Source organism: Pleurodeles waltl, chromosome 5 (assembly GCF_031143425.1).
Source record: "Pleurodeles waltl isolate 20211129_DDA chromosome 5, aPleWal1.hap1.20221129, whole genome shotgun sequence".
NCBI classification, from domain to species: domain Eukaryota; kingdom Metazoa; phylum Chordata; class Amphibia; order Caudata; family Salamandridae; genus Pleurodeles; species Pleurodeles waltl.
In genome coordinates, this window is record NC_090444.1 from 613,108,739 (window position 1) to 613,130,052 (window position 21,314).

Genomic DNA, 21,314 nt, shown 5'->3' on the forward strand with positions numbered 1-21,314 from the left:
TCTGCTTTGTGACTCCGTTAAGGGTTCAGCCGTTAGAAGGCAGGGTGAGAGAAAGGTGAGACAAGTCATAGAGAGGAGGGGAAATTGTCAAAGACGACAACAACCCCATTGCCCAATGTGTTGTGAAGAGAGAATAACATCCGAAAAGAAGAGGAAGGAAAGAAATTGTTTCCTAAAATAAAGAGGAAGCCGCTGGCTCGGACTGTTGCTGGATGCGGTGGAGCAGTGCTCACTCTCGCGATGCTTGCGGGAGGAGGGGGCTACGGGCAGGGCGGCCACGGTGCACGGGGCGGCGGGAGGAGCGCCGAGAGGGGGCGGCAGGAAAAGCCTCTCCGGCGGCTCGTGACGTCAGGAGTTTTCCTGAAAGTCAACAAGCCCGGCGGCGGCGGCGGTGGCGCGGGGAGAGAGGCGCGCGGCCCCGCCCGGCGGCACAGGGGGACCAGGGCAGCGGCAGGAGGGAGGCGGAGGATGCGGCCGCCGTCTGCACAGTGACAGGTCCGGAGGAGACCCCCACCGGGATGCGCAGCGCCCATGCCCCTCTGGCCTGAGCCGCTCCTGCTGCCAGCCGCCGGCCAGACAGAGGGGCCAGGGGAGGGTGGCTGGCTAAAAGCCACCACCTTCTCCTCCCTGGCACCCCTCCTTCCCGTCCGTGCCGCAGGTAACTGTCTGGAAAAGGGGTAGATGTGTGCAGTGATGGTAATCGTGCATAGTATGTATCCACCCTAGGTTACCCCGAAGGGCCCTCTCGGCTGTGCATGAATGAGGTGCTTGCATCTCCTGCCGCCAGACAGCCCCCACCCCTTCCACAGCCCATTGAAGTGGGCTGGGCTGTGTTTTCTGGCCTACTTGGACAGCACCGGCGTTGCTGAATGTATTTGCATGTGTTTACAAATTGTAATATGTGTTTGGGGGAGGGTCTGTGCCAGTAGCGGTGGCCCTTGTACGAGGAGGACCACACTCTGCCCTAAAACATACGTATCCAGGGATGCTGCCGCTCTGCAAGAGCAGAGGGAGGCTGAGCTGCCATGTAAACACAGGCGCGTCTGGCCGCCGCCCCCCACGCACACACACTTTCTATTTAATGGATCGGATGTGGATGGTAAGGGGAGCCTCGAGGCCGGTGATAGTAAATGTTTCATCAGTTTCCCGTCCCGGGCTAATAATAGCTGCGGACTGCGAGGACCTGATGCTTGGCAGGCAGTGGGCGGCTGCTCCAGAGATGCTGTGAGCCGGTCTCTCAGCCCGCACGACTCCAGTCGGCTAACCTGTTCAGGCCAGCCATGGGAGCCCAGGTGCCTGCATCTCGTACATAATCAAGCTATGCTTACGCTGCATGCCTCGCTCCATAGCGTTTTCACTGCAGTTTTGGGGTCCAACACACTCTGCACACTGCCACGTTGTGCCTTTTTCATAGCAACCATGTGTGCCAAGGACTGCGTCTTCCCCTCCCCTCCTCCGTTCACCCCTTAGCCGTAGAGGTCATGCAGTCCACACCTCTCAGCACACACAGCACAAGCGTCTGGCCTGCCGCTGTTGCTAATGTTACAATGTTTTTGGCTTGCACACACTGTCGTTTGTGCCTCTTCGACCTTAGAAAGCAAAGGTACCTGCTCCATTCATTATAAGAGGCAGCAGCCATACTGCCCCATGCATTGTGGAGGCAGCTGCGGGCTGCATACTAGCGAAGGGGTCTCTCGGCATTAAATTGCTCTGTGTAACACTAATGAGAGGAATTTAACCGGCTTTTAAATAGTAGGTACGATGAGAGGGCATTTCACTTGTATGCACGCCAATGGAGTTAACCTACCTGTCTAACTTTCCCTGGCAAGTCTTGGGGGGAGATTCATTCCACTCCCTGTGCAGTCACCATAGGCAATAGGCAGCGATGGGCTTCTATCTCAGTACTGAAATGTCTGCGCCTATGACCCAGTAGTAACTCGTGAAGCATTTAGTTTGACGTTGTGTTTTCGCAATCTTCTTGGGCTTGTGTTACTTTTGCTTTCAGTTAGACGCAAATGCACTGTGCTTGGAGTGCTTTAGATAGCATGCTTTTGCATTTTGTCGTTTTTTAGGTCGAGCACGCAAGCACTTTGACCTGTTGTAAGTATTGTGGGCTTTTAATTAACCATGCCCAGCGCTCGCCCATCACTTTCACTCGTTCCTGGGCTTGCCTTTCAAAAATCCTTTATCATCATTGGTAAATGCTTTACGTTTGTCCCTCCTTGGGGTGGTTTTGTTACCGCCTTGCAGACTGCCCCTGTTACATTGATAATTGTACGATTGCTGATACGTTTGACTGCAAGAGAACTCCATTTTCTTCTTGTCTCTCCTTTGCCCTCATGGCGGCCATGGCGCTTTGAATTGGCTCCCCTTTTGTCAACTGTTTTACTTTTCATTTTCAATTTATGTGGCAAGAAAAGTCCAGTTACGAATTTACGATAATAGCTCTAACTCAAGCAAATGCGAGACCCATTGCATTGCCAATGATTGTTACTTAGTTTATTGTGCAGCTGTATCGAGTGTGAGGACTTAAATATATCTTGGATGTAGTTTCATCTCCCATAGTGGGCATTTGGCAAAACAGAGTTTGTTAAAAGGTAGCCAAAATAAATGCACCGTTTACCATTTAAACAAAATAACTTAGCCTTCAGAGTAGCTAGAGAGATAAAGGCCACAGGAACCAATGGGTTTCTTGGACCATTCAGTTGATTATTAAAGTTACACCACAGTGATAGACTGTCTCCATTTTTGTGTAAAAGTTGAAGTTACTTTTATTTCTTAAAGTTGTTGTTTTGTGGACAGGTGTAGTGTAATAACTTTATTATTTGTTTTTTTAGAATTTCACATGATTTTTGTTTTATTTGATTTCTGTAAGCATCACGCAAAATGGAAATCCTCAAAATTTAACAGTGTGTGGTCTAAGTTTCTTTGTTTGGACCGCTGCATGGCAGAGGAGAACTCCTTTAGTGTTTGCCAGCTACTAAACAATTTACTCTAGGTTGACCCTGCCCCTTTTGACTGATCACTTGTCAGACGGACTAGGACCCAACACATGCAGGTCTGCAACATGTTTTTGTACAGTCACTGCATTACTCCAACCAAGTATGTGATGCAAACCAGCCTAATTTCGCTAACAGCACTTGAGCGTGTCCTATGCCGAAAAACTCATTTGGTAAAAATAGGACCCAAAGGTGCATTATGTAGAAGGCCATTAAAATTATGTGGCTGGGGAGGGCCAGAATACGCAGCAGGGTTGAGTAGATTATGCAACAAGAAAAAGCTAATTATGCAGTATAATGTGGCACATTTTGTAATAGTACTACTCCATTATTTTGTCATTTTTTAACTTGGGTAACACTGGTTGAGCCTCATTAGTACCAGTTTAACTTGCAAATATAGCAAGCATCAGAAAGGTGACTAATCCAGTTTTGCAGATGCCCATCCATGGAGCTGCAACATATAGTTGCATTTTTAGTATATTTTGATAAGTTTGAGTTAAAAACAAAATTTCTTTTTGCTAAAATCTGCAGATTATGCGGCAGATGATGGATTATGTGGCAAATTGTTCAAGTGTACAATCATGTGAAAATCGATCGGGGTGCACAGTCCCATAATTTACGTGGCCCTGATTTATAAAACACCTTTGCCTAAATATATTTACTAAAATAAATTGGGATTTTAGAGCAGTTTATGAAATATGACAATACACGTGGGTCTGGCACAGTGTCAATTAACCTTATATCACATTAATTACTATAAATGTATGTGCATATGGAAATATTGGGGTGCTTCTTTGTCAGGGCTATTTTCACCTTGAAAGTGTAACTAGCTACATCATGCTATGAAAGCAGACCACTCTCTGCCAGCCCACAAATCACTTTTCCTGTGTCCTGGATGGCCAGTCCAAACCTGACAGTTGTGAATTATGATTGTTAAATTCAGTCAGTGCTATTCCGTTGTTATCAGAAGTACTGGTTTTACTATTCTACTAATACAGAATTAGAAAAACATAAGCAATGAATGACAAGAACAGCGGGAATATAACAGGAACACGCAGCAGTGTTGCCTTGCGTGGAAGCCTTATTTTAAGCAATTTATTGCCTGGCATGGGATTAGTAAAACTGCATACAACTTTGTGAGTTGGTGTGTTTTTATGACGAATGCCTTGACATTAATGTTTAGCTGAGTTGTGTTCTGTGATGTTCAGAAATGTTTGTACAGAAAAAGATACAAAGTGAATACAGATTTTGACTATACTATTATTATAAAATGCATCCCTGTGAATTGATGATTTCTAATTTATTGAGCTTCTGCAAGACTTGCCTTATAGAACTGAGATCACACATCTTCTCCAATGCAGGAATTTGGTGCTGCAGCACTGTTGAGAATGTCACCCTGTGGGTGAAGTCAATTTCCAAATTAAAGCCCACCACCTGCAGTCATTTAGCAGGTAGCTAATGATTTTCATTGGGTGATGAGCTCTCGGTAATGTCTTGGGTTAAAGTGCTGGAAAACTCCATGGGCCATCATTTATTAGGTGCCTCAAGTTCTGTATCTGCCTTCTTACGAAATGTCACCAACTATAATGTTTTAATTTTGCATGGTTCTGGCCATCTCGTGCAAATAAACAATGATTCTTGTACTGCAAATTTGCTTCTCAAAGTCAGCACTGACTGGAATCATACCTAGAACGCGTTATTTGTTCCAATAAGTTCAATGGTGTGTTCTTAGCAAGTAAAACGAAATTTGAGATGCCATGTTGTCACACTGAAGTAGACAACATCAACTTCATCGATGCTTTCTCGTAAATGTTTCTTGTTGTGCATGTGGCTGTAGTGTGTGTGCTGCCTTCCTTTCTGCAGTCACTTATATTTGTGATTTTATTTTTTTCTACTGTGTAGTCTTTCATATGTGTACAGTGACTTACACTGCTTGATGTTGCGCAACAGCTTAGAGGTTCTGCTACTGCCTTCTTGATTACTTTGGAGAACCATATACAGAATGTCTCGGTCTACCTTCTTTGTCACTCAGTCCAAGTGACGCTCACTTCAGGTTAGTCATCATAAGTTCGGGAGAGTTGGGTGCAGCTGCGGGGCCAGTGAAGGCTCCTAAGTATGATAGTATCATGCATTGAACACACAGGCAAGGCAATTGAGCAGTAAAATGCTTTGGTTGGGAATGTTTACTTTCGAATGAGACAATCGAATACATTCGAAATGGAGGAGTCTTTGTGATGAAGCAAAAAATGTGCTTGTGGGGAGAAAATGTAAAAGCTAAGGAAGTTGGGACAGAGAAACATTAATTGAGATAGGAGAAGGACATGGACCTTAAAACCCATGGTCCTCCTCCTAACCCTTGCATTGTAGTAATAAAAAAAATCTTAAAAAATAATTATTAACCTCACTTGTAAAGTTAAAGAAAAACAACAATCCAACATTGTGCCATTCTTGCAGCACAAGGCATGTCTCAAAATGTATGTCAGGATATTATACTTTAGTACGGCCCATGAAACGACCATACACGCTTCTCATTTAAGCAGTCCAACAAAAAATCTTGGGGTTAATCCACCGCAAACACATCGTCAAGGGCCTGTGTCTATTTACTTTGGAGCAAATTTCCACTTTCTTTACAGCCTCTGGTCAAATCATAATTTTTGTGGGAAATTATATATATAAAAGTGTTTTTATTGAGTGTGCTGATACATAATAGTAGTATCCGCAATAAGACGCTGAAAGAGAGACCTAAAGTGATTTCAAACAGGACGCTGAATCGAACACTGGATGAAAAAGAAAGTTTTTAGTGCTCTATGATTTTCTACTCTGCAGGGTTTCCAGTGGATTTTTCCTGTGTGGATACAAGTTCCTGGAACGCATGCCCTCTTGTATGAACCTTTATGGTCTGTGAGATCTGCAAATGGGTAGATTTGCAGAGAGCGTGGCTTGGGCAGGGTCATGTTCCTTCAGCTTCTAAAAAATGCCAGAACAACAATTTGAGGTTAACAATGCAAAACACAATGCAAGAGGAAAAATACTAGATAAAACTACCTCCTGGGCCCAAAGCCTTCATCCATTAAATTTAATATCCCGACATGACCTTATTGGCCTCATGTGCCCTTTTGCAGAAGGTCCTGAAGAATTGTACTATGTGGACTGTAATGGCCTCCATTAGAGTTGCTGTGAGAGCGCCGCAAGAGCGATTGGCTGATATCTTTGGAAATTAAATTCACTGGCCTGAATCTGGGGAAAAATAATGCAAATGTTTTCATCATCAGTATTCCTGGTCTTCAATATTCAAAAGCAAGAAAACACCCAAATTTAGAAGAACAATTGAGCTGCAGTCAGACAAATTAAGTTCCTAAGACCAAACTCCTTTTTCCACTTCCATAAGTAGTCGAATTACCCATAAATAACTTTGCTATCCAAACAAGCCTAAACTGGTCTCACCAAAGCAACATTTGTTAAAGTGGGATACATAGATGGGGCACAGATGTTTTCTATTGCTTCTCATTTTTAGGTCTCACCTAGGCAGCACATGCGCTGTCTCTTCGAGACATGATGTATCTAGAATATGGGCTTTAAGTACAGCCTATCTTTTTTTTAATTGGGTTGTTTTTCTGTTTTTCCTAAATGTTTGCATTCGATTGGTGCAAATTCATACTATTCCGTCCTTTTGCACTTTTGTAACCTCCCATGAGGACTGCCCCGTTACATGTGGTTTTACTCTTTTTAGTTTAGGTTGCTTAGTGCGCCCCTTTTTTTTTTTCCTTGGCTTGCGTATCAGCACGGCATCTGCTTCATGGACACCGCTTGTCATGTTTCCTAGGGCATGTGCATTGTAGAACACTTTTGTTTTATGAGCACAGCGCCTACTTCACGGGTACTGCGCTTCATGTTTTCATTTTTTTGCTGCCAATAGCTCATGAGGTTTGCTGTGCTTAGGGGAGCACTGCTGCACTGGTGTCTGGGGCTCAGGCCCGTCAAAAAAGTAGCCTCAGGATGGAGAGGAAAAAAAAAGGTTCAAAACAAAATATGAAAAATAAAAAAACACTAAATAAAGCAAGAAAGAGTGGTCGCAAAGTGGGCAGATCGGTTTTATTCACAACCACAATCATTAGCACCACTTTAGAGTTTGCCAATGAAGCACTACTTTGTTTTCTCCTTTTTCTTTGAACAACATTGGAGCTTATTTACAAGCCCCTAGCACTACCAGTACGTCACTTTTTCCCATTTTAAAAGTGACTCACAGACAGAGCTAGGTGATTGTTTATAACCACCATTGTTTTCCCCGGGTGGGGGGGGAAGTACACCATTCCTGGAGGTACTGCAATACTTGGTTGATGCATAGAGTGGAAACCGATTAACATGATCCTTATGATCTGTTTTCCTTATTTTAGTTTATAAAATGTATACTGCGGCTCTGTGTTCAGGGATGTGGTCTTTTTAAACCATGCTGCTTACGTTTTGTAAGGATATAAGCAACGGACATTGAAATGTGCCCCTTCCAAGCTCTATAGTCATGTCCTTAACTTTCAGGCAAAAACACAAATTGATTTCTGAATAAGTGTAAAAGTGTTAAGGAAACCATGTTCCTGCTTACGTTTCACATGCTTTACTTAATCTTGCATTCCCTATGAGTGTTTGCATTTTCCAGGATGTTGTTACTCCTGTTTTTTTCAGCCAGCATATTAGTCTTGTCTCCCCTCCCTCAAAACCTATTTCCAATGTTCTAGTTCTCCTGCGCCGCATGGTCATACAAATGGCAATAGCGATATGAAGATATCAAGACTCCATTGCATACCAAAAAAAAAAGTTAAAAAACCATTGTCATTTTCAACACCAAGATCTATAACTTTCACAAATGTGAGACTGATTGCATTGCATCTCAGGGTTTGACAAGAAGGATAACTGATTCTTTGGTTCCAAACCACACATTCCATTGGAAGCCAGGATCCTACAACTGTCTCTTAAACCACAATATAAAGCCTGGGTTGCCTGACCTTTGGGGCCGTAAGCAACTACAACACCCAATCTTCAATTTTATTAGATGTTTGAGTTTCAGACCAGACTCTCTGCTGGCACCCTGTGAGTTTTCTTTTGCCTTTTTATGGCTTGCCTAAAGACAGCATTTAAGTATCTGTAATTGTATTTATATAAAGCTTACTACCCATGAGGAAGCACTGAAGTGCTTTTCAGGGAGTAGCATGGTATTCCGTAACCCAGAGGTGGATTAGGGGTGCGTAGAGGAAAATATACATTGGTACTGGGAGTGGTGAAAGTGGTAGACATGTTAGTTGAATGAATGGGGTAAAGGGTGAATAGAGAGAGCCGTGTAGTGTTTGGAAAGGATTATTTAGGAGTACCTGTTAGTAAAAGTTTGGGAAAAGTCAGAGGTAGGGGATATTTTGGAAGAGGAATAAGATGTGTAATAAAGTGGTGATTTGGTAAGGTTTCGGGAGATCTGCTGCAGAAAACCTATTATGTACAGTATAATTGTTTATCGTTTGTTGGATTTCTGATCGGTCTCATGTGCTTTCCTGTGATTCATTAGCTTTCCTTCCTCTCTTGTATTTGTCCTTCTCCTGGTGCATAGGTCCTTTACCATCCTTACAGTTGGATGATTTGTAGCATTCCAACTCTTACATCCTGGAACTACTTTTTTTTCCTTTTTTTGAGTGCTCCGTGGGTGTGTATGTATTTGTCTTGCACACTTTCCCATGCCCAGCTTCTCCACTCATATGCCCTTCTCCCATTTTCTCTGTCATGTTTCCCAGCCCTCCTAGTTAATCTGTAAGAGTAAAACAGATATATTTTTACTGATTTGTCACCATAGAGTGGACTTTTGGTTGTCTTTTAGCTCCAGCATTCCACATGTTTCGTTAAAGTTCAGGCCTTGACATACAAAGGCAGAATTTATGGCATTCGGGAGGAGTAGGTTAGAACACACACTGTGCAGCATTTGAGGCAGAAGGTGTACTTGAAGTGACCAGAAAGAAGAAGTCTTTTCTGCTTCCTGAGTTAAGATATGTTTAATTTGCTTAAAATATTTTAAAATATATATATTTTGCTTTTTTTTCAACAATGATTTATACAGAGCTTGGCACTTGCATTATATTAGCATTGCCAATGCTTCTTAAAGCACAGCATATTAATTTCCTATTGATGGTCCAACATTATATTTTCTGATTCTTTAATCTCTGAGGACATGCATGGAATCACCTTGTCTTACAAATCCACGTCTGAGAAACATGAATTCTAACCAAACATTTCCCTCTCTCTGCTTATGCCTATGGCTGAGGTTGCAAGCCTTTTCCTCACCCAAACTGTTTGTAATAATCATTCCTTTCAGTCCCACCAATATCTACATCAGCTTTTACATTCTGTTTCAAAACTAACTGTTGGCACACTTAGCAGCGAAAACCCCAGTAAATAATTATTCAAATGCTCTTTAAGCCCTCTTTTTAAAATTATTTCTAGTTTTTGTTTTACTGATCTTTGTTACTCCCCCAACTGTCTTTCGCTGTATTAGTAAAAAGACATCAACAAAACCCAATATCATGCCTTGTATACCTGAGATGGTTACTGTCAACCCAACTTCCCCAGAACCTGTAATCCTGTCTGATCATGGAACAACTCTAAGTCTTGGCTGCTGAAAGCTTGACTGTCTTGGACTCACTAGGACCAACTTTATACTTGGAGCCTTCTAGCACTCTGTCTTTGTTGGAAGCTTGTTAGGGGCAACAGGAAAGGAGTTTTTAAAGGGAGTTCAGCAGGTGGTGGAGGTGGGAACTGGAATAGGCATGTTTTGTTGGGCCTTTGTTATGAGGTTTTGCCCAAAAAAGGGTGAAAACTGATTCGAAGGGTAAGACCAGGGATGAGTTGTAGGCACCAGAGAAGCCATCTAGATATTGGGTGTAAGTCTTGGCGTAACTAGCTGGTAGGCCTAGGAATCCCAGAGTCCGTGTTAAATCATTTTCTTGTATTCCTTTTGGCAGGAAGGATGGGCTGCTATTGGTCTACCATACTGAGCATGGTCCTTTCCTTCAAATCTGCTACTGTTTTGAGATATCTGCTGTGCTTTCCACCCTTTTCAACAGTTGTTCCTGGTCTTCTGCACAACTCACCTATGGTTTTGCACTTAATCACCGGTTTAGGGGGCACAGTTGTTTCTAAAGTACATAGAAAATAGTAGCCTAATATGAATGATGTGCAAGACCCACTCAACAAACTATTAAAAACTGATGGCAAACCTGTTGAATTTCAGCATAATCTTAACATGCATGACATTCAAGTTTTTAAGTACATTACCCACAATAATCCAACCAGATGGAAAAAGTCATAACCCAACCGCAACATACAATTTAAACAAATTGTAAGACTAAAGTAACTATGGAACTTTGATTATGTGTATCCCCTGTTACACTTTTATTCCCTCCTATGGCACTCCAGCTTGGAGAGAATTTATACTGCCTATTAGTTGAAAACCTTAATTTATTATGTCTGACACATCTCCAGTTCCTCACCTCCAAATGGCTTGCAGTTCAACCGCACGAGGTATGCTCTGGTATTATGAATTTGTAATAGGAATTTCTTTACTCATTCATCTCCTGAATGCAACATTAAGTACAGTACATTTGAATTAGTGTTTTTAAAAAGTAAAAAAAAAAAAAAAGGAGAAAGAGTACCCCTACTCCAAACTAGGTGACATTCTTTATCATAGAGCCTTTCTTCCCCTGCACCAACACGATGCAAGTTCGGCTCTCCCTAAACACCTTCTATTTTTTAGATCGAGCCTAGACATCGCGTATTCGCTGTCTGCAAGACCTGTTGGAATGAGTAAAGGACTTTGCATCTGCCTGCCCTTTACCATAGGTTGAAGGCAGTGTCGCTCATGTTTTGCTGCCTCCTAACTTGTTTGACTGCCGATACGTCACTTCCTGTTCCTGGCAGAGGTGCACCAGCCAAGTACAGTTTAATTGGGCCTGGATTGTTTTTCGGTTGTTTGGATGGACTATTTTTTTGTTTCCTGTCTCTATGGCACTTTCAAATTTTATACAGCCGGACTGCTGATTGAGTTACCGCTGTATAAAACTTCAAAGCACCATGAGCACAACTGAAAAACAAACAATGACGAATAAACTACCAGTTACTCGTCATTGTTTGTTTGTTTTTGTTTTTCAGTCACGCTCATGGCGCTTTCAAGTTTTAGACAGTGTGGCTGCTAATTGAGTTACCGCTACTCAGAGCTCTCTCAGTGCACACAGGTATTGTGGAGGCTTAGCTGAATATCACTGGTAGGTGAAATTGTCCACTGTCCCAAGCAACATCCATATTATATGAGGCACATTGTTGTAAGTACCCACCTTGGTGACCTCTTCTAGTAAGCCAAGCTTCAACTATATATAAAACTCTCCCAGATCTTCATCCTATTTAGACATTGCCAACTACAATCTGGGTTTACTAAAACACCAAGTTTAATCCATTTCATTAAGCACGGTCTGTACCAACTCCCTGAGAGGGAAGATTAATAAAAGGTTGGTGCTTGTGATCAAGTACACTATTTGAAGGGTGTGACAAACCTTCTCCTAGGCACTAATAACCTAACTGCCTCTAGAAGCATTTTTGCAACATGAAAAAATATTTCTTTGAGTGGCTGCGAGCATTGGCACAAATCAGTTCGATGATTCTCACGTAGCATTCTAATTTTTGTCGATGCATGGCACATTGAACTACAGGTTTAGTTTCGGTGATCTATTGGTGTCTTCTATCCAGAAGTCAAGTACCACAAGTGAAGTATTTCTGGATATAGATGTGACTTCTTCAAAGTCAGTTCCTGGTTATTTGACTGAAAAGCAAAATAGCAGCATTGTAAGCTCTCGGTGTCTCTGGCTACTGAGTAAATTGTAGTGAATGTTTATTATTTAGTGTCCACCATTGTAGGCAAATTATCTGTTGGGTGAGATTTCCAGTCTGTACAAGTCTAGGCCAGGAAGCCCCCGTTTGCAACATTTTATTAGGTGTCTTCTTCAGTTTAAAGGGGAAATGTGTTTCCATTCTCGAGTATATTTCCAAATGGAATATTGATTTTTATGCGTTATTCATTTTGTTTGAATTCACAAACGCGTTATTCCCAAATATATTGCCATTTTCTAACGTATTTGCATTCCCTCTAGTTTTGCCGAATTCTTGCAGTACATTTTTCTAGATGAGGCTATGCCTTGTTTCATATCTATCTGTACTACTCCTGCTTGATGAGTTTATTTTTTCCCACTCTGACAACACCAAGGACTGAATAAACACAGGGGAAAAAATTACAGAGACCAGAAAAGGATTAGTTTATAGCAAGCTTTCATTGAATCCCAGTTCAGCAGAACTGGACTGGAAATAAAGTGATACTCCATGTTGGTGAATGATCTACTACTTTGTGTGGTACACAGATACATTGTAATGTGAATGTAATAGTTCTGGTGTGATTATTTTAACTACATCCCCATCTATACTATTCAAAATCAATTATAGAAAGAACACCTACGGCATATGAAGAGTAGTTTGGGTCATCCATTGGTACATTGGAGTGTCATTTGCATTTTGCTTCTGCACGCATCAGCATATATCATGGCAAAATGGGTCAGACCACTTCAGACATTGGGTTGCTTCACAGTAAGGGACAGCATTATGCTTGTGTGCACCTGCTTAGAAAGTAGTCCACTTATTGCCAGTGTTGGTGAGTGAAAATGTGGTTTCGTTTTTTGATTTCATTTTGTATTGTTTTGCTTTGCAATTATTTGTGAGGGTCTGGCTACCCCCACACACCCTTTTCCTGATCACATGCACACATTTGCCTGAAAATATGTTCTTCAGTTCCATAATTATTGAAATCCTCCGGTGCCCACAACCTCTCCAAGCCACCAGCCCTGCCACAGCAGAGTTTGTTTGGTGAGTGTGGCAGCTCATCCCTTGTGGTGCAGTGATGCTCACCATCCAAGAAATGCCATAAAGGGTCACATCTGTCAGTGTAGTAGGGACCATATCATCATAAAGTATCACCATCAATCTGTTGAAGCCCACAGAAGTAGGTTCAATCCTGCCACTTTAATCCAAAACAATCTGTTCCCCTTCAATCCATAATAACCTGTTTCACTCCAATGTGCCCAACTCCAGTCCAAAACAACCTGCCCCACTTTAATCGAGTACATTTTGCCCCACTCCAACCTGCCCCACTCCATTCCAAAACAATCTGCCCCAATCCAGTCCACCCCACTCCATCCCAATTCACTCCACTCCATCCCACTACAATCTAGTCCAGTCCAATCTACTCTACTCCTATCCAATACACCTCATCCTAGTCCAACCCACCCCATCCAGTCCACCCCACTCAGTCCATCCACTCCACTCCAATCCAACCCAAGGCCCACCGCTACCCAATCCACCTCACTCCAATCCACCCACCTCATCCCAATCCATCCCACTGCAATACTGCTAACTCTAAGCCACTCATCCCCAGTCAAATCCAGTCCACACTAATCCACCATACTCCATCCCAATCCATCCCATTCCCAACCACCTTAATCTACCCCACTGCAATCCAGTCCACCCCTCTTTCGTCAGTCCACACCACACCAATCCATCCACACCAATAAAATGTACCCCACACTGATCCAACCCCCTCCAATCCTGTCCACCCCACTCCAGGCCAGTCCACCACAATCCACTCTACCCTACACTGATCCGCGCCACCCCAATCCACCTCTCCCTGATCCGCGCCACCCCAATACACCCCACTCAGTCCAGTCCACCACAACTCACCCACCCTTATCCACCCCACTCAATCCAATCCACCGCTCTCCAATCTGATCCACCCCACCGTAGTCCACCCCACTCCAATCCAGTTCACCCTACGCCAATCCAACAGACCTCACATGAATGCAATCCACCCAACTCAAATCCACCTCACCCCAATCCAATCAAACACAGCCCACTCCAATCGACTCCTCTAGTCTGCCCCACCCCCATTTCAATCTACTCCGAGCACCCCACTCCATTCCACCTCCACGCTACTCCAGCCCACCCCAGTCTACCCTAATCCTAACCCACTCTACTCCAATCCAATTCACCCCACCCATCCAAGTTCAGTCCACCACACTCCAGTCCAATGCATCTAGGCTTCCCCACTCCAATCCACCCAGTGCCAATTCAGTCCACTACAATCCATCCCACTACAATCCACCCCACCCCACTCCAATCCATCCACCTCTCCCCAGTCCAATCCACCCCCATCCAATCCACCCAATCCAGTTAACCCCACCCCATTTCAATCCACCCCAGTCCAATCCATCCAACTATATGCCAATCAAATCCACCTACCCCATTTAAGTTCACCACGCTCCAGTCCAATCACCCCACCCAGTCCAATCCTTCCCACCCCTCCCATACCAATTCTCCCCTTCCCACTTCAATACAGTCCACACCTCTGCATTCCACCCCACTCCAACTCGCCCCAGTCCTATCACTACAATCCAAACCACCCACCCCAATCCAGTCTGTTCCACTCCACTCAAATCCACTCCAGTCCAATCCACCTCACCACATCCCAGTTCTGTCCTTCACACTCCAATCCATCCAGTCCACCCCACTCCAATCCTTCCCACTCCAATCTTATCCACCCCACTCCAGTCGAATCTAATCTACCCCCTGCACCTCACTCCAATTCACTCCAAACTACCCACCCCACCCCCAATTCAGTCTTTTCCACTCCACTTGAATCCACCTCAATCCAATCCACCTCATCCTATTTCAGTCTACCCCACTCTACTCTACCCCACTCTACTCCAATCAAATCCACCCCACTACCTCAATCCACTTCATCCTACTCCACCCCACCCTACTACACTCTGCCACTGAACTCTACTCAGCTGTACGACACTGTACTACTCCTAACACTACACGCCACTAACTTTTAGCCACACTGAACAGACTGGTGTACAACATAGCAAAATACATTGCCAAAGCCAATAGTTCTTGAATAGGCGAGACCTCTTGGATTTGCCAGTGCTTGTTTGTTGCGCAATTAGCAGCTCCTCGAACAGTGTTCCTAGGTCACTTACTTTCAAAGCACCTAGCAGCATCCACTTCTGAAAGCCCCTTATTTCCTATGCTTTGTGTTGCATCCACACCGCCACTGCGTCTAAACTGACCATCCTTCGTGTTATGGTATTGTGCAAGGGGATTTATTTTTCTATAATTCAGAGATGGCCGCCCCTTCTGGAGGAATCACTGCTTCTATATGTGGCACCCATCGTGGAATAGCAATATAGTGCTAAACTATGCACAGTTGTGTTTCAGAATAAACTCCTTTTGTAAGGTTAATTGTTTTAATTATTTTATTAATGCAAACATATGGTTGCCACATTTAGCCTGCAGTATTTATTTCTTTTTTTCCTTCTATTGTTTTACTTTATCTTGCATATCCTTGCAAAACAAATAAACGCACATTTAACATCACTTGACAAGGCTTTGCAAATGTTTGTTTATTTAACTCCAGTCTTTATTACATTCATAGCAATGCACATATTATATATATTTCTTAATCTAGATATATGTAACCCTAACCCAGATACAACTCCTATATCTCCACTAACGCTAATTTCTTGTAAATTACTTGACGGATTTACATCAAAAACACTTACCGAATAAAGTTCTACTTTTATGCCAAGTTTTGTGTACAGCTGTTTTCTGTAGCAAAAGCTTCACCTCGGAGTTATAATGAGAAATGTCACTTTTTTTTGCTTTTTTATACTCTACCTGATGGCCCTGCAGGAAACCTGCCAGGCTGAATCCAAATCTGATGATATTTTTTTTAAATGTTTGTGTGCAGATTTGTCAAATGGCACCAAAGTTGTTATAAAATGTTCTTCGATTAAACCTAACTATAAATACATATATACTCTGTATATGTTATTTGTGTCCGTGTATGTGAATAGAAAAGTCCAAACACTACTAAACATGTATGAAATGAAGAGCACAAACATAACACAACTAATGCACAAGGTAAAAACAAAGTTCACTAACTAAACTACTAACTTCTAATCTTGGGTTCCGTAGTACTGTGCTATTCCCGGAAAGAGCTAGTCAGTGCCTGATCAGGGTTCGTAAGCGCTATATAAATACATTTACAATACAATTACAGTCTCCTAAAATAAATATGATAATATATTGTTCAAAGTTACAAATGCTATTGGCTATATTTGTTATTTATTTAGAGGGGTGCAATTGTATCCTGGCACTATGTCTGGAGGGACCTTATCTTGCACTTTGCTTGGAATGTATATAATTGGCATGAGATAGTTTGTATTAATGGTTAAGAGTTCCAGTCTGACATGAGGAGGGAAAGGTGATTGAGATTCTTTTAGTTCTGTTTTCATTTAGAGGTCCGTGAGTCCTAACACACACAGCCCATCCTCCATGTTGTTTTATAGGTTGTGCTTATTTTTGTTGCCGGACTTTGCACTTCTATTTTGGCTTTAAGGTGGAGATTCCAACACTTTCTTTAAATTGATTCAGATGTTCTATTTCTGCAGTTGCCCTTTTGACCCCAGCTTTCTTTTTTGTGACCCACAGAATTAGGTCAAATTTCACTGATCAATCACTCTTATACTAAGACATAACCCCACCATCATCAGATCACTCACTCTTATGCTATGAAATAACCCCACCAGGTTGTGCATTGGTTTAACTTGACAGTCTCGCTGGGGTTGTGCCTACTTAGTAGGGCACTGCTGTTAACTAAGCTCTGGATAGTTCTTGTATTAATAATCAAGCATTGATTACAACATTAAAATTATGTTAGATTTTTTCCATGGTACAGTAGTAATGCACAAAGTCTTATTAAGCTAAATTTAATTCACCGAATCAGCCCGTAGGCCAAGCTTAATTTTTTGCAGACATTGAAGTGCCATTGTTCTCTCTTGAAAGATTGGAGGTCATCAACATTTGTGTAAAGTTTATATCTTGTTTTAATAAGCTAGGTTTTATTTTTAACCTACAAAAAATATAGCCACAATAATACCACACATTTATCTGTTAGTGTGTTTTTAAATGTTTGAGACCAACATGTAGAAATAAGACCCATATTCAGATGTACTGGGATTTCAGAATAGTCACCCATCAGTCTGTAATCATACAGAATTATGTGTGGATTATACTTGGACAAGAGGCAGATCATTCTGAATTTCATGTATAAGATCTTTCACGCATCTCTATTAGATATTTTATCTAGAGAATTGGTTACACTATCTAATACAATTTCCATCTAATGTTAAATAAATTATGCATATTTTTATTGAGCGGACAAAGAAACTGTCCTAAATCATCAATGCAGGCTTAAATCGTTATGCTTGTCTCTGGAGGTAAATAACATATTTCTTTAACGGACCCAATATATAAGTGCCGGCTGCTAGTTCTGAGTGCCACATAAACTCTTGCTTCCTGAAGGCAGATTAATCTGTGACACCACAATTTATTTGTTTTAATTTAAGACTGGGATATCCCAAAGATTGCCTCAAAGCAATTAAAGGATGAAATTACAAAAAGCGGGTGGACACTTGATCAGCTGATATGAAAATGAATGTGGACACCAGGGTCTAATTTTCAGTTTTTGAGAACATCTGAAGCCTCACAGGAGAGGTGACTGTTCAGTTATTTCGTGAATTCAAGGTCTTTGTCTACAGAATGGAGGGATGAGCAAAACACATATGTGATGGAGAAGCCTTGAGTATTAAATGATCTGCCACCAAAACACCCCACGGAGCATCTATTCAGGCCACTACCTCTCCCCTCTCCCTTGACCATTCATTATCCCCTTCTCTATACTTTTCTATATATTCTTTCCTGTTGCATCCTTTGCAGTATTCCTTTGAGTTTTTTTTTATTTTCACCAGTTTTCATTGTCTTGTTAAAACATAAACCCACTACCTTTAGGTAGATATTTCAACCTTGTCAAAATGGCATTGTTTCAAAAGCTACACAAACTTCCAGATGTCTCTAAATACATTCCAACTTCCTTGCACCTACCTGCAAAAATGTTGCCTCTTATTACTTCTGAACCAGTGTACCTCCGCTATCATGGAATGGATACCTTGCACATTTATGTTTGCTGAGCCTTCTAGTTGTTAAGGGCATGAAGTCCCTGACAAGCCAACTTTCTGCAGTCTGTGGTTAAGCATTTGAGAAGTGGGCTCCAAATTTCAGCCCTGTAGAATTTTGAGGATGGCTTCTGGCTTACTTTCCCTGTGCATGCTTTGCAAAGTTATTTGCCCTTAGGAGTATCTCATACCATTGTTCCTCAAAATCTTAACTCTTAAGTTCACATTTTATGGATTTTCCTTTTAATGGAATTTCTTTTTAATCCCTGTTGTAGGGGTCGATAGGATTCTATGCATTTGTGAGCAGGTATACAAGGAAACTCCTTTCTCTTGAAGTAGTGCTGTTAAAAAAGACCCAGTCCTTTTCTAGATTCATCTGTTATCTATGTCTGGAGCACCTCATTGCGTATCTGTAGCCATTAAGATCTTTCAGATTCTGGAAGCACAATATCTTGTTTTATCTCAGTGAAGAGTTGGATCATCCACTTGTGAAACAGGTCCCCAGTTTTAGGTAGTTAGCTTAATTTCACATAAAACAGTGGATTGGATTAAGCTGGTCATTAGGTCAGGGTTGTTGTACAGAGATGTAAAAGGGGGAGAAATGCTTGGGAGTCCCTCTTTTTTCCATGTTACTTCCCAAACTAGAAATGTTGCCTCACCAACTGGTGAAGTATATAGAAGCCAACACCTTTTTCCCTCCTATATCCAGTGTTCTACCCAAGTGATTTTTTTGGGATAAAGTGTCACCAGTGTAACACCATACTTTAGCTGCTTATCTCCCAAACCTGCCAAACATGTCTTTCAGCTGAGATGCTTCATGTCAGCACAACAAGTTTGGTAACCCACTGCCGTCCCCTGAAGGTTCAGGAGAGCTCTAACTCAGTGTGATTCTTCATCATTAGAGCTGTCTTATACCATTTTAGATATTCGGAATGTAAGGCAGTAAGATGTCTGCTTTGTCCCTATTCAATTGTAGCTCTGCTTTTCCCCTGTACAATTCTAGCTGATAATAGCCCAGGCACTGATGTAAATTTGCTACACTTGCCTTTAGGTGTTCAGGATTAAAAATGTGTAGCTGGGAGATTGAATTAAGAAAGAAAGCAGTAAACATGGAGATTATTTAACAGTAGGTAGTCTAGAGCTCTGTGGTGTTGGTGGTGGTGAGAAGGAAGAATCCGGACCTTCTTTCTATGAGTATCAAGGATTTAAACCGTTTCAATGCTGCACGTGCCTTGGACACAGTGACTATTAAGGTGATCAAGTAAGATCTGGTGATTCAGTGTTGAAGGCAGCGGATCAGTCCATCAGAATGAGTGCTGCTGGGCTGTCAATGTTGGCTGAGTGTCTAAATTCACCCAGGGCCCCAACCAACAAGAATTCAATGCTACAGCTTGGAAAAAAGTAAGCTTGCACAGGATGTAAAAACATAATGGTCTATACAAAGGCCTGAATTTGTTTATAAACTGTTTACATGAGTAATTTAAAAAGGTATTGGAGTTGTGAGATAGGCCGGTATACCAAGATTGATTGGTGGCAAAGCAGTTGCTGATTTCGATAACACCGGGGGGGTATGTGCCAGTTTTCAATGACGTGTTGATGGTATTCTCACAGCGTTACCTTCTACCAAAAATAGGCTTTTATGAATTCTGGCAGCAAGAATATCTTCAGGTGACACTGAATGTCATCTCTGAACCAGATTGAATAATATCTTCCCTAGAAATAAGTTTAAAACTTATCAGAGTTGCATTGGTGCATATTATAGCTGGCTTTGGTCTGTTGAAATTAAAGATAATAGTTGCTGCCATTGCAATCCATCACATGTACAGTGCAGGTGTGTACTTAATAGTTGTAATAATCTACAGCAGTTTTTCCCGTGAGCCAGTTTTCGATGGTCAGGAAAGTCCAAGCAATAAATAAAGATACTTTTAAATTCTAGATTTATCTTGTAATGTTTGCTGAGCTGCAAAGACAGAAGTCAAATGTCAGGCTGTGTCTTCTGATAAATTGCTGCTTATAATTTTTTTTAATGGGGATTGGTGTTTACAAACTCTTCTCACTTTGCAGTCAGAAAAAGAAGAGTAAAATGAATTATGTGAGAATCTTACTGCGACACGGGAGCATTAAAGGAAGGCTGTAGGGTTTATATTTTTTGTAACGCACAACAAAATGTAAATACCTGTAAATGAACTGTACACATTCAGCAGTTAGGGAAGGTAAAATGAAGGACATTTTTTTGTAATTCTGAAGTGTGGAGCAGGGCTGTGGAATTCCTATTGCCCAACACACACATAGTTTGAGGTCAAGGGCAGCAAGTGTTCATGTGTATTTTGTCCTTTAGACAAGAAGGCCCAACCCCCTGCAGCACAAACACTTTGGCTGCCAGTTTCCAGAGAAGGAAAGTTCTGCAGTTGAGGTAATGTGTGTCCAAATGTTAATTCTATACAAACTTGTATTGATGGTTCATTAATTTAAAGCCTTCATTATTAGGGTGAGCGCAGTAAATAAACGTTTTAAGGTCACACTGCACTATTGACAGTGGTTCCACAAAAAAAAAAAAAAGTATACACAGGTTTGAAAGGTTTAACAATATGGGTCGAAGTGCAATGCTCCCAGAATGCTCTCTGATTAAATGCAAATGTTTGCAAAAGCTTGTAAGCAAGAGTGATGATTCTTTTCTTTCAAAATAAAATGTAAAAAAAAATGCAAGTAGGAAAACAAGTTTCGCTACTATGAACTTTTAGGTCCAATTTCTTTGAAGCGTCATTTAGTAAAATGTGTTGATGCATGCTAGTATTTACCAAAAATATTCCTAATGGAAAATCACTGTAACCATTTTTAACAAGATTATTGGAAGCATGAAAATAAACAAGCACTGGCAAAGCCAACCGATCCAACATTTTTTTGGGTTTCGTCAATGCATGCCTTGTTTTGACTTGGCTTTTGTAACACTTGTAGCCCTCACCATTGTAACAAACATTGGCCAAAAGAAAAAAACAGTTTTTGGTATCAAAAAGCACACATTGCCACCAGTGGCATAACAAAGGCTTTGCAGCCCCCCTCGAGGGGGCCTCCTCAGCACAGCACCTACCCTGTGTGAGTCTGGAGGGGGGCCTTCCATGTTCTCTGCAGGGCAGGCTGACCCCCTTCAGTTTTGTTACTCCACTGATTGCCACTGTGG

General features: G+C 41.9%; 1 protein-coding gene across 1 annotated transcript in view; it reads left to right on the forward strand.

Annotated features, from left to right (window-relative positions):
* Positions 1–268: 268 nt before the first annotated feature.
* Positions 269–21,314, forward strand: part of AKT3 (AKT serine/threonine kinase 3) — a 734,901-nt gene continuing 713,855 nt past the window's right edge. Inside the window, exon 1 of the mRNA XM_069234462.1 lies at positions 269–658. The gene's annotated coding sequence lies outside the window, so the exon portion shown is untranslated. The remainder of the gene's footprint in view (positions 659–21,314) is intronic.